Source organism: Squalius cephalus, assembly GCF_949319135.1.
Source record: "Squalius cephalus genome assembly, chromosome: 5".
In the NCBI taxonomy this organism is placed as follows: Eukaryota; Metazoa; Chordata; class Actinopteri; order Cypriniformes; family Leuciscidae; genus Squalius; species Squalius cephalus.
Genome location: NC_137126.1, coordinates 42,483,145 through 42,497,102, shown reverse-complemented (window position 1 = coordinate 42,497,102; position 13,958 = coordinate 42,483,145). Strand labels below are relative to the sequence as shown.

At 36.5% G+C, this 13,958-nt stretch overlaps 1 protein-coding gene across 3 annotated transcripts in view; it reads right to left on the bottom strand.

Moving 5' to 3' along the window:
- The window catches only part of kat6a (K(lysine) acetyltransferase 6A), a 35,909-nt gene extending 34,139 nt beyond the window's left edge, over positions 1–1,770 (bottom strand). For 2 of the 3 annotated variants that reach the window (XM_079873255.1, XM_079873257.1), the window contains exon 1: positions 1,645–1,770. The gene's annotated coding sequence lies outside the window, so the exon portion shown is untranslated. Of the gene's footprint in view, positions 1–1,339; positions 1,424–1,644 lie in introns of those variants that run through there. The other variant, XM_079873256.1, reaches the window with a different exon arrangement.
- Positions 1,771–13,958: the final 12,188 nt, after the last annotated feature.

The following is a 13,958-nucleotide window of genomic DNA, read 5'->3' as shown; positions in this document are numbered from 1 at the left end:
GTGGATCCACAGTACAATTATAAAAGTAACTATAGAAATGAATTACAGGTAATGCACTCATACAGGTAATTTTAAATACAAGTACAACATAAAAACATCCATGTACACAATAAGTGCATTGTATCAAATGGTTAATTGAAATTTTAGCACATAGTAGTTAAAAACACTTCATATAAAGTGGATCTGAAGGGTGCACTTTACATTTTTAAACCAAGTTAGGCTTTGGTTTAAACAAGTTTAAGCCAATATTATCGACAATAATAGAACACTTTATTTTACAGTATCCCTGCTACACATGCACTTACTATAGTAATAACAGTAAATCATGGATAATCACAATTAACTAACCCATAACAATTCGAAACCTTAATACTATAGTAAATCCAAATATTACAAAGTACTTATCTGTGTAATTACACTATAACAATGACACCCTAATATAAAGTGTAACCCACAAATTTAAACAAAAACAAAACAACTTGCAAAGGAGAACTGCCTAATAAACAGTTAAAAATACACTATTTTCAATGACAGCAGATCAGTGACACAAGGGGTATATTAAAAAATATGTCTCACAACCAGAGTGCCTGAAACATCCTTTTTTAAAAGTTATATGACTGAAAGAAAAAAATAATCAGCACTGTTCTTTTATGAACAAAACGTAAATTGTGTAATGCAATGTCTATTATTATAACTTCAAACAGAAGTTGAGCAACTTCACAACACCTATGACAGATGGTCAGTCAGAAATCATCTGTAATGAGGTGCTAATCACATGTCAAACTCCAGCAGAAAGGAAAGCACGTAATAAATGTCAACACATGGCTAGTAGTAAACAAAACAGAAACGGTTCTTGAACGTTGAAAAAATGTAAACAATATTACAAGCAGCAGTTTGATAGTGGCTAAACACCAGTAAATATACTTCACTAAAGATTATTAAGGCATATTTTCCCATCCAAACGATGTAAACTTTGAAGTAACGAAGCCAGTGCACTGAGCGGATGTTGTTAGCTCCAAAACACAAGCAACGTGCAGCTGAGAATAAGGACAATGTTTCCTCCATTCCTCTCAGCGCCTGAGATTTCACACCATAACAATCTGAAAAAGGACATTTTTCTAGACCTTTCCAACCTCATATTCCGTTAAGAAACATCGCGGCCTAACTGAAAACACAATGCCCGTAACCAGTGGCTACCGCGGTTAGCGCGCCTCAGCCGTTACAAAAAAGGGACGCCAAGATTCCTTCCTTCCTTCCTTCCCTCGCGCCAACGTTTGACACGGCCGCGCGCGGCCTCAATCTCTGCCTCGGATAAGCGCATGACAAAAAAAATCCTCACGCGAGATGTTCAACTGCTCCTCCGCGCTTCCTCCACCATTTTCTCCTCCACTTCCTTCCCCGCTTACTGTAACCTACCCTCCCTACCCAACAGGAGAGCCTGCGGTGGTGGCGGAGGAGACGAGGCCCGTGAGGGAAGTAGTTAGGCCTCGGCTAGCTCCCCCCCACCCTCCCCCTTCATCTCCGCGTACCCCCCGTTCCCTCTACCTTCTCCCGCTCCTTCCCTGAAAGGCAGAACCACGAGTCCAGTTCGGGCTCTCGAACCGAGAGCATTTTGAACGCAGCGTGTAATCGTGAGCTACTCACCAGAATTTCGGCTCGAGTGGCCGAGGAGAATGTGCCAGAAAGCGTTCGAAACACAGACAACAACAAGCCCGAAAAATGCAGCCAGAGAGCAGTGGCTCCAGAGCTGACGCCATCTTTGAGTGAAACAGGAGCTTTGCGGGTGGGGGAGGGGGGAAACAGTCGGCGCTAGGGAGCGTCTGCATCGTGCGAATCCGAGTGAGAGAGGGAGAGGCATGGGATAAGAAAGGGACTGCAGCGGGAGGAGAGAGGGGGGATACGGCTGCACACATCTGAAGGGCGAATGTCCGTTGATTCTGCGTGAAATGGAAGAAAGGGACAGATGGTAGAGCGGAAAAAAGAAAAGGCGATGTGGCACGCTTAGGGAACGTCTGAATGTTGCAGTCGCGCCTTGGTAGCGACAAAAGAAATCAAAGCGATAGAGTGTGGTTTTAATGTTAGAGGGTATTTAAAGATCAAAGACGGCCCCTCGACACCTCCCATCGGGGTTCTGCGTAGCCATTCTGCTGTTTTCGTCCCCTGTTTCCAAGAGAAATCATAATGCTATAAAAATAATAAATAAATAAACGCAAACGACAGCGCTTTTGACAAAGCATATGTTTTGATTTTGGGAACGGGGATGCACTATATAAACAATGCCTGTGAGAGTCACACTCACTACTAGATATGATTATGTAAATTCCCCGCAGTGCTGTATGAGCCAGTGATGACAGGTGACCTACACACACCTTTCCCTTCGGTGCTCCACGCGAGAGATGTTTCAATTTAACACCCACTCGGGAAATGTGAATCTGTTGCTTTAGACTTTAGTGCCATCCCAGTCATTAATAGAATATTTATGATATGATGTAGTTGCGTTGTAATTGTAGTAGCCTAATGTTTGAGCTGCGTGAATATATTAATATTATGAATAGCCTATAATTAGATACTACTATGCATGCTCTAGATCATTTTTAAAATTCAAAAGAGGAAAGTTAGGAAACATTAGTAAGAGTTAAGACTATCATAATTGTTTCAGAATAATTGCAATTATGTAATACATGTAGGGTCTTTCTTATCTCTGTATTTAATATCACACAATATGGATCATCAAAGCCACTTCTTTAAATATAAAACTGATATCTCTGCTTCTTTCAATTTTCTTAATGTGTAAGTAAAATTAGATAATTGTTGACATTCTTTGATACATAGATCACCTGTAACTACATTGAGTGAATATGGCCTTTTATGTGGCTAACTGCAGAAACATATGCTATGGTAAATCAAAGTATACTTGAAAGCCAAAAAGTAAGCCTATGAGCTAGTATATGGATCAAATATATTATAAATCAATGCACATATTCACACAATATGTATTTTTGCATGGATTATTTCCGAACAGCGCCCAATAGTGACTCACTGGTGTCAAGGACTCCAGACAGCCCATTTTAAATGTATAGGCCTATACTTTATATTATACAGAATGTTGTTGTCGTTCTTGTATTTTCGACAGCTGTCAGATACCGAGCTAGCTGGCAGGTGTTGTTTTAAAAACAGGAACTTCTATAAGGGAAATGAATTAAGAGTTTTCAAACATGGATTTGGTCTTTATTTTTGTGTACAAATCAATCTTTTTTTGTTAAGTAATGGCTCACCTGTTGGACTAAGCTTGATTAAAAAAGGGGTCACATTTAAACCATTTCTGGACATTTTTTTTTAAAGCTGCAGTCTTTCGAAAGAATTAAATTCAGTATTGTTTGGCATTTAATTGACACAAAGTAAAGTCAGCTTTTCCTGCTTTTCCCCTCAACAGTTCTCATATGTATGGGAGTAAATAGATACTTTAATTTTACCTGCTATACATGAGGAAGAAGGTGAAGGAAGTTGAGAGTGTGATAAGTCTTCAACATACTTCTCAAATAGAACCAGTTATTTCAATGAACTGCAGTTATGAAGAGACTTCATAAATGTATTCAATGTTTTGAATAATATGATGCCACTGATGTTATAAACTAATCACACATACTAAAACCACTGATGCTGTACACACAATGTCTGCTTTTACATCCAAAACACTTGCGGTAAGAAATAAAATACATCTAAATTGTTTAATTTATGATTCATTTGTGCCAGCATGACTCAAGAGTATAACTCACCCAAAGCAGTATTATTGCTGATTGCTGACACTTTACCTCAGTATTTGTTAACTTTTACACATTCGTTTCTTTCTGGGCTATATGTTTAAATTTGTCTTAATGATATGAAAGATTAAAATACCAAACTAATATTTCTCCAATTGTTCATATTAAAGAGATGCCTTGCACCTTTAAAGTAAAAATTCTGATATTCCTTTTGCATGATGAATGTCAAATGAAACGAATGTTCTCTTTTGTGAAGTCCTCCTAATATTTGAATTTATGCTGGTGAAAGTGTGAAAACAGCATCATGTCAACCTTCTCAATGCATGAGGGGATTCTCCTGTTTTTGAGTGCTACCAGCACTGTCACTATAGAAACACACACTTATAAAAATAAAAAAGCCGTACTATGAGGAGGTAGCAATGGCATCTGATAGACTTTCATTACACTATGTGGGTGAGCTGTAGTTGCCCTGAAGCACAGACTTCATCAAATAAAAATCATCACAGTTTAATTAAAACATTCAGTTTAACTGTTGGGTCATTCCCTCTTTGGTAAATACAAAGTGTTAACAAGGATCAAAGCATGTTTAATTGGTAAAGAAGAACAAGCATACAATTTGTAGTGAAATAAAAGAGCTGACCTTACATGTGCAATTCCTATATACTTTTAGAGAAGAAGATCTTCATTTTGGGGTCATCTGATTGTTAGGCTCCAAACCATTCACAGCAACTGCAAGCATAATTCAGGTTAGAAAAGCTTCCTCTGACCTATGCCAGTGTTTACTTGAGCTTTTAAAAGGCCAATACTCTTCTATCAAACATCGGTTTCTCTAATGTGGCGTTGTGGACAAAGATCAGGACTGGTGAATGTAGGTTGTAAGGGCAATCTTTGTACTATCATCATTGTGCCCTTGAGCAAGACTCTCTTAACCTGGGGGGAATATCACTGTAATTTAACATGAGATGCAGAGCATGCGTTGTGGAAATAAATTCCACCAGAAACATTCTATTCAATTCAATTCAATTCTATTCTATTCTATTCTATTCTATTCTATTCTATTCTATTCTATTCTATTCTATTCTATTCTAAAGCATTTTTGCTAACTGTGCAAATTGCTTAAATGGACAGTTCACCGAAAAAATGAGAATTCTGCCATAATTTACTCACATGTTATTCCAAACCTGAATGACTTTCTTTCGTATACGAAACACAAAATAACATACTTTGAAGAATGTTGGGGTCCAAATAACATTTAAATTCCATTGACTTTCATTATGTGGACAACAACACTGAGACTTTTTAAGTATAAATAGAACACAGTGATCCTAAAAATGCCATGAACCATTTTTTTGCTTCCCCAAAGAACACTTCAGTGAAAAGTTATTAAAATAACTAATTGTTTTTTTGGTGTGAAGAACATGTTAATGATATAAAGATTTTTCCACTATAAAGAACATTTTGTGCAATGGAAAGGTTCCATGGATGCTAAAGGTTCTTCATGGAACCATCAATACCAATAAAGAACATTTATTATTAAGAGTGCAAAAAGTATTTAGACACTTAAACAACATTTAAATTTAATGCAACGCCGTAAGTAACAAAACACCACAATAAGTGGCACCTGTGAACTTGAACTAGAACCTCAGAATCAACTTCACCGTTCTGAGCCTTTTTTGCAATTGCTTTTAACCATTTGGTCTAATGGGTGTATGAAGTCATTTTTACCTCAAGCTCAGTAACAGGTAGTTCATCACATTAACTATATGAACATGTTCCACCAACATTTGATAGACAGTAGCTATTGTTGTATAATTTAAAACTCTGCAAACCTCTTTTTTTGCTTAAGAAATATAAATAAATCACTTGCTTTGATGATTTAATCCAATGACATTTAGTGTCCATGTACTTCTTGAAGCCATCGTAACTAACAATTCTGGGTATTTCAAGTGTTTTCTCTCAAGTCACAACTTAAATCACGTTAACAGTGGGTCAGATATTGGCTTTGAAGAAAAAGAGACACTTTTGAAGGGGGTTGGGGTGGATGATGACAGTCATGTCCACCACAGACATCCTTGGAACTAGTTATTACTGCTTTTCTCCGTGTGAACCAGGCTTCCTGCTGAGGCTGGCTCATGGCCAACTCTCAAAATCCAACTCCAGTCCCAAACCACTGCTCTTTATTTCTCCATAACACACGCAAACCCCTCCCATCCTGGAGCAGATTGAGGCCTACAACGGAAATTTCCAGGCATAACTGAGAGACCAGGCTCCACACCCACTTTAACTAATCTAGGCCTATCTGTTGGTTCTCACTTTAAAGTCAAAAGGAATTCAAAACTGACCATACTTTCTTCCTTTATGGGGGTCACATTGTGCATGATTCATCAGTGTGTTTGATTCTTTGTTTGTTTTTTGTAATCTTTCATGCCTTTATATTTTGGCTGACATCACTGCCAAAATAATTTTAACTAACAGCCAAATAGCTTCCAAATCTTCCAATTAGTTAAACATAATTGTATCACGAATTAAATAATAGAATGACAGCAATAATAATAAATAATATTATTTACCATTTGGAAATGTTGAGATGCTGAAGTTGAACTTGCATCCATGTCTCAGACACCATCTTGGCTCCCAAAAGGCAGAAGCTAACATAAATATGGCCTGTATGACTGGGACAAAAGATTGAAGACAAAAAAAGAATGTCAGAATATGAAAATATCAAGTTGCGCCCTATGTTTTTTATTCAATATTCCATTTCAGTAAAAAAATATGTTACATTATGAGGGTTAAATGTGGACATTTACCTCCAATCTGTCCATTTAAAACTATAGTGCTCTTGAAAGTGAAGTCTGGCCTGTTTGAGAGACCCAATCCTCCTCCACCTCACTTTCAACTCAATTGAAACACCTCTACCTCATCCAATCCACTACAGACGTTTTTCATCCCAAAGCCTCTAAGCAGAGAGCAACTTCAGCAAGATCTCTCTGACACTATACTTTAGTTCTGTTTTTCCTTCTCGATCCCTCAAGTGCACAGAAGTGCACTCCTCATTCAAGTAGGAGTTCTGCCAGTCTGTAGGACCGGCGTTTGTGTCTGCTTGTGAAGAAACTATTGAAAATCTGAATGTGAAATATACAGTGATTTTAAATAGATAGTTCACCCAAAAATCATTTACTCACCCTCAAGTTGTTCCAAACTTTCTTTCATATTTTGAACATAAAAGAAGATATTTGAAAGAATGTATGTAATCAAACAGCTGAGGGTAACCATTGGCTTCCATAATAGGAAAAAAAAAATACTATGGAAGTCAATGGCTACCATCAACTATCTGGCAACATTGTGTTCAACAGAAGAACAGAAGAACTCATACAAGCTAGGAACAACTTGAGTGTGAGTAAATGATGACAAAATTGCCATTTTGAGGGGAACTATCCTTTTAAAAGCAATAGTATGCTACAGTGTTGTGTTTTAAATTCAACATGAAATTGTGTTCACAGCTTATATATTTTTATATATGTCACATATTTCAAAAATTTCTGAAAAACCTTTGTACACAATCTTCTACAGACCTTCTGTCATCTGTTTGATAGTTTATGCTTTTTTAAGAAAAAGGCATTTTAGGCCTAAATGAAGCTAATTAATATTACTCAGTAATTACATTCTAACAAGGACACCTTAAAATAAAGTGAAAAATCAAATATGATACATCAGGCTTTTGATGATTATTGAGGTTTATTTGTTCATCAAGTTTCTGCAGATTTCTTGGCTGCACATCCATGATGTGAATATCCTGTTCCATCAAAGGTGCTTTATTGGATTGAGATCTGGTGACCGTGGAGGCCATTTGAAACTCAGAATTAACTCATTGTCATGTTCAGTTTAAGATAATTTGAGCTTTGTGACATCGCATCCTGCTTGAAGTAGCCATCAGAAGATGGGTTCACTGTGGTCATAAAGGGATGGACATGGTCAGCAACAATACTCAGGTAGGCTGTGGCTTTAAAACAATTCTCTATTGGTACTAAGGGGCCAAGACAATATCCAATCACACCACCAGCAGCCTGAACCGTTGATACAAGGCAGGTTGGATCCATACTTTAATGTTGTTAATGCAAAATTCCGACCATTTGAGTGTCGCAGCAGAAACCGAGATTAATCAGACCAGACAAAGTTTTTCCCAATCTTCTTTGGTGAGCCTGTGCGAATTATAGCCTCAGTTTGGCTGACAGGAGTGTCACTGGTGTATCTTCTGCTGCTCTTCTGCTTCAAGGTTCCATTGTGCATTCAGAGATGCTCTTCTGCAAACCTCAGTTGTAACAACTGGTTTTTAAGTTACAGTTCCCTTTCTATCTGCTCAAACCAGTCTGGCCACTCTCCTCTGACCTCTGGCATTAACAAGGCATTTTCGCCCACAGAACTGCCGCTCACTGGATATTCTCTCTTTTTCCGACCATTTTCTGTAAACTCTAGAGATGGTTGTATATATGTGAAAATTCTATCTTCTACTTATACATTCAGTTTCACATTGCAGTTATTCTTCATCCTGTTGGAATTCAAATTTAGGAACTGGAATTTCAAAAGCATTCTCAATTCAACCCAGAAATCATCGGCGAAATCATAAAATGAGTTTATCATAAAAGCAAGTCTTTTTTTCTCCAGTATTTGTGAAGTAGCCTATATTCGCAAAGGGCCAATATCTCAAATTACAAAGAGCAGTCAGAGCAAGGAAACAAAGTCATGGAGCATTTGGTCCTCTGGCAGCCCACCGTCTGAAAAAGAAAAACGCAAAGTTTGTTAGTTTGCATTATAATTTCAAGAGGTGGATGGAGACAGAGACATAAACTACATGCTCTTCACGTGGCCATGTGACATAGTCCATAGCTGGAGTGTCGTGTATATTTACAGGGCAGGATACAATGCAGACAACAATGCAACCTAAGACCTTCCTGAATTCCTGCAGGGGCTGTCGGGTATTTCTTCTTTTGAGCCAAGCAGACAATGTATGCCTCTCTCATTCTCACTCTTCCTCCTCCCTCTCTCCTGTTTTGGCAGTGAGTGGAGGACTCCCTCTCCTACTCTCACCCCAGCGCACACCCCTTAGGCCTCCAGAATTGGAGCTCTTACTATAGGTTTCCCTTAAGAGCTCATCAGCGTTCATCTGTCTTTAGTTTTACAGTGAAAATTGATGGTGATTCTGACTTCTGAGGTCACGTAATGCCAGACTATATCCTCAAAACACAAGTCAAAACTTTATGCACTTCACCTTGAATATGAAATGAGTTCATGTCATTATTGATTTAGTCATGCATGTCAAGATTATTCAATTAACCTTTCATAATATTTTGTTGAAAGTCAAAATTAAAAACAGAATATTTATTTTGTTAACAGATGTTTGTGAATGATTCATCAGCGCAGACATTACAAATTCCAAAAAAAAGAAAATTTCACACTTTATTTTTTAACCCCCTCTTATTTTTTTAATCAAATGCCACCCGAATTGAAAATATAAATAGGCTTATATATTATATATCTATATTATAAGCCTATATACAAATACTATAATGTTTAAATTAGGGCTGTCAAACGATTAATCGCGATTAATCGCATCCAAAATAAAAGTTTGTTTTTACATAATGTGTGTACGGTGTATAATTATTTTCTATATATAAATACACACACATGCATGTATATATTTAAGAAATATTTGCATGTATATACTGTGTATATATATTTATATTATATATAATTTATATTATATATAAATATTTTACATATAAATAACAATTTTTTCTTAAATATATATGCATGTGTGTGTATTTATATATAGAAAATAATTATACTCCATACACACACATATATATATGTAAACACAAACTTTTATTTTGGATGCGATTAATTGACAGCCCTAATTTAAATATATTTTATAAAATTGCACTTTACAATAAAGTTCCAATTGTTAGTCAACATTAATTAATAAATATACTATTTCAGACTTTTTTTTCTGTCTGGTGGACAATAAAATGGAGGGGAAAAAGTCCTATATTTGCATCGAAGGTCATCGAGTCTTTGCGGTGCGATTTTATGACTTGGGCCAGCAAGCATTCAACTAGCCACCATCAAGAACATCCAACAACATAGCAACACCCTGGAAACCATCCACAAACTAAAATCATGTCTGTGACTTTTACAAGGGTACGCATGACTCGCATTTATTTATTTAAAACTCTGATTTTATGATTTGTGTTTTGGATCTATTTTGAAAGGGTTTGTCCTTTAGGACAAACTTAACTTGATTTGTTTAGATCATTCTGCATTTTATGTAGTTTAAGTGTAGCAGTCAGATTCATGTTACCCCCAATACTGCTTTATACTGCTCATTATATCAGCTCTGGCACTCTGATATAAGAGCCTGTCAGTCTAATGAGACTAATCGCTATGAAATTGAAGTTAAGAGTCAGTGAAAAGTGTCTTTAATTCAATAGTACAAATCCAAATATGATTAGATCCTGACAGAAATAGCTGAAATGCATTACTACGGCTGGCTGATTGTAGTTATTTATCATTCATGCTCTGTGAGTAAACAAAAAAGCTGTAAAATACAAGGGCAATGTCTCAAATGAAATAAAATCAGCTTCGACAGTACATGGAAAATGAATTACTGTTATTGGATTATGTCCGGTTTCCAGGACACACAGAGACAGCTTTCCTGCTCTCTGAACTGTCTTGATAAATTGTCATTTAACATTGCATTTTTTCATTTGTACACAGATATTTAATTTACACAACTCTATCTCCCTCTAATAATGCCGTCATTCTTGTCACAATGGAATATTTTCATTGTCATAATTGGCATGCAGTCCGTGGGCGGCTGCTCTGGCTATTGTTTTGATGGTTAATCTTCAGATCTCCTCACAGCACAGACCCTCTGGCCCGGGACAGCGTGACCCCTGACTTCTGACGATCACTAATCTAATACATCAGTCTGCCTCTGCCCATCGCAAGCTGGTCAACAACTCATGACATCACTGCTTAACCCTGTTAATTTACTCAGTGTGTGCTCAACTAATTCTACTGTAATCAGATACACTTTTAAAGTTCTGTCAAAACCAACAAAAAAACACAAATACTTTTAAATGACCTCATTACAACCAGGCTTCTGGAATATAATCTATCCTAAATCAATAAACCAGATACATAAGGTTTCTTGAATGGAATCTAATCTAAGTTAAGATAAATTAACAGCATTTGTGTTGACCCCCCCCCCCCCCCCCCAAAAAAAAAAAACAGTAAAAGAAAGTAGCAAAAATCAAGGTTACAGGGAGGAACTTACAACAGAAATAAATGGGATATTTTTGGAAGATTTAAAAACAGGAATGTGAAGCTTATCATTATAAAAGCATTTGCATTAATTATTGTATTATAATGTGTGTAATGTATATTTTGTCTCATCCGTTGGTTATCACTGTCAATCATCGCAATGGATCGATAGATAGATAGATAGATAGATAGATAGATAGATAGATAGATAGATAGATAGATAGATAGATAGATAGCTGTCAATGGAGGGACAAACGATTTAATAAAAAAGATCTTCATTTGTGTTCTGAAGATGAACGAAAGTCTTGAAGAATAATGAATGACAAAATATTCATTTTTGGGAGAATTAACCCTTTAAATTGTGAGGAACTTACCTTTGTACTGAATAAAAAAATAAAATAGAAGAGTAACTCATTATTTATTTGAAAACAAATCTAATTAAAAATGTACTTAAGAACGGAATCTGCTCATGGAATGCTTGCAATGCAAACCCGCAATGCAAAATCATCCACAACATTTCCAGGTCTCTCCCCAACACTTTCTTGTCTGCTTTCTACCATGTCAAATTCCCTCCCAAAAACCATGAAGCAACAGGCACTGGTACTGTACCAGCAAACAAAACTACTCATACGGAGACATCGTTTGCAGCAGCTGTAGAGCAGAGCCCGCACAGTTCTTACATTGTCATCTTTCAGCAGCAGACAGAGTGTGCTGAGGACTCAACAGTTCATTAATAATGGAGCAAGCAGGCATGGGTTCCACATCGCTCTACTGAAGTCCGTCCCAATGGAGACGCGGCGAGCACATCCTCCTCACGTCTCATGTAGGCCTACTCGCTCACAGGCCAAGGAATATGACTTGACGTAAAGAGAGCACATTTCAAAGAGATAAACAGCAAAGACTGGCAGCCCTGCTGTTTGGATCCTTTGGGCTGCTGGGAAACTAATGATCTGTGATCTGGGCTGCAAACACTAACTTTGTATAGGTTCCTTTCCAAAGTAGGGGTGCGCGATCACCTAGAGAGTCGCTCAGATGTTTGTCTCTTATTGTAATGCAGCACCACTGTGGCTTCAAGGAAGACATTTGACCCCGCTGAGGAGTTTCGGTACCAGAGCAAAAGCTTGAATTAAGTAGGCCTAGCTACTTTAAAAAATGTGTCCTGTTTTGTATGGTCCGTTGGTCAATCATCGCAATTTCCAATTAAATCATGCATTTAAATACGGTTGCCAATACAGAAACTTTGCAGTGTACTTAGCAGTATGAAAAACTAAACTTGTAAACGTGAATGTGTTTCCCTCGTCTACTTGTGACCTGATTGAGCAAAGCGCATACCAGGTGTAAACATGGCAACTGACTAGCACCTCTGATAGGCTATTGCGTTCACGCGCTCAACAGATATAATTGTGATTGGCTTCAATTATCACCGCTTGTAAAAAATAACCTTTGACGCACAGAGAAGAGTGGACCTGAAAACAGTGCAAAGGTTAAAAAACGCATCAGGTAAATGTGAAATAAGGCAAGAAATACTCTATACAAGTACGCAAACATTAATATTTTGCTAATGCATCGCAAGTGGTACATATTTAATAAGCATGTATTCTTGCTTTACTGTGGCGATAGTCTATATTTTTTTATTTTTTTTTTCACAAAATTTGTGCAAAATATATTTAAATAGAATGCACTCAAAATAAAATGAACAGGCATAAATTATATCAAATCAATAGTTTTTAATACTAGGCATCAAATAAATGAAAGTGAGATATAACATTAATGTGGGATAGTTTAAATATCACATTTAACAGAGTTAGTAGGCTACATTATTATTTAACTTGTGAGCACTGGAAGATGGCAAAGTTAATCTAAATGTAAAAACAGGTTGGGCATGCATAATTTTCATGTCCAATGTCGACTGATGCTGCCAAAAATAAAATACTGAAAAGTTGAATAACTTTAACTTGCTTAACAACTGTTGCTGGAAACACTTTAGAAAACTGTTCCATCATTAACTACACAGGAACAAATAAGTAACGCGATATTAACACTCAATAGTAGTAACAATAGTAGGCTAGTAAGTAAAAAAAAAAAAAAAAAAATTCTCACTAATTATTTAAAACCTTACTAATTAATGAATTAGTAAGTAATAGTGCTTAGTCAAATATGGTAGTTCACTGCTAATCAATACTATCTTTTTCATACCTCCTGAACTAAGAACTACAATATAGGCTACAGGTTCATATTAACATGAATAATGCATAATGTATAGTTAGTGAAGGTTATCACTGTAACCTACTTGTGATGACTCAAGTATTACAAAATCCTTCAGAAGGAATTACTAATTATTTAAATCAGTATTCTAAAGTAAAAAACACGATAACTTCCTAGTAATGACCCATGTCATTATAAACTTTTTAGGTTTTTGTAAAGTATTGATAGTAATGACTCAAGTGTTACTACATCCCTCAGAAGGAACTACTAATTATTTGGAACAGTATTCTAAAGTTAAAAGCATTATAACTCCGTAATGTCCGTAAGAAGTCATTGTAAGCTTTTGAGGTTTTTGTAGTAATTCATTCTGAAGGATTTGATTAGCCTACACTTGCGTCATTAGTGGTTTACCATGACCACTCTATAATTTATTATACATTATCCATGTTAATTATGAACTTGTGTAAAGTAGCATTACCGCATTCAACTTCGGCCAACTAATTCGTTAATCAGAGAGTTTCTTGTTAGTGAATAGTAGTTACTATAATGTTATAGTGTGCTACTCATTTGATACTGTGTTTTTAAAGTGTTAAAGCTGCTCAACCACGATAGATGCAGAACCATAGACTGAGTAGAACTGAAAGAGAACATTGTAAAACATACGCTAATCCC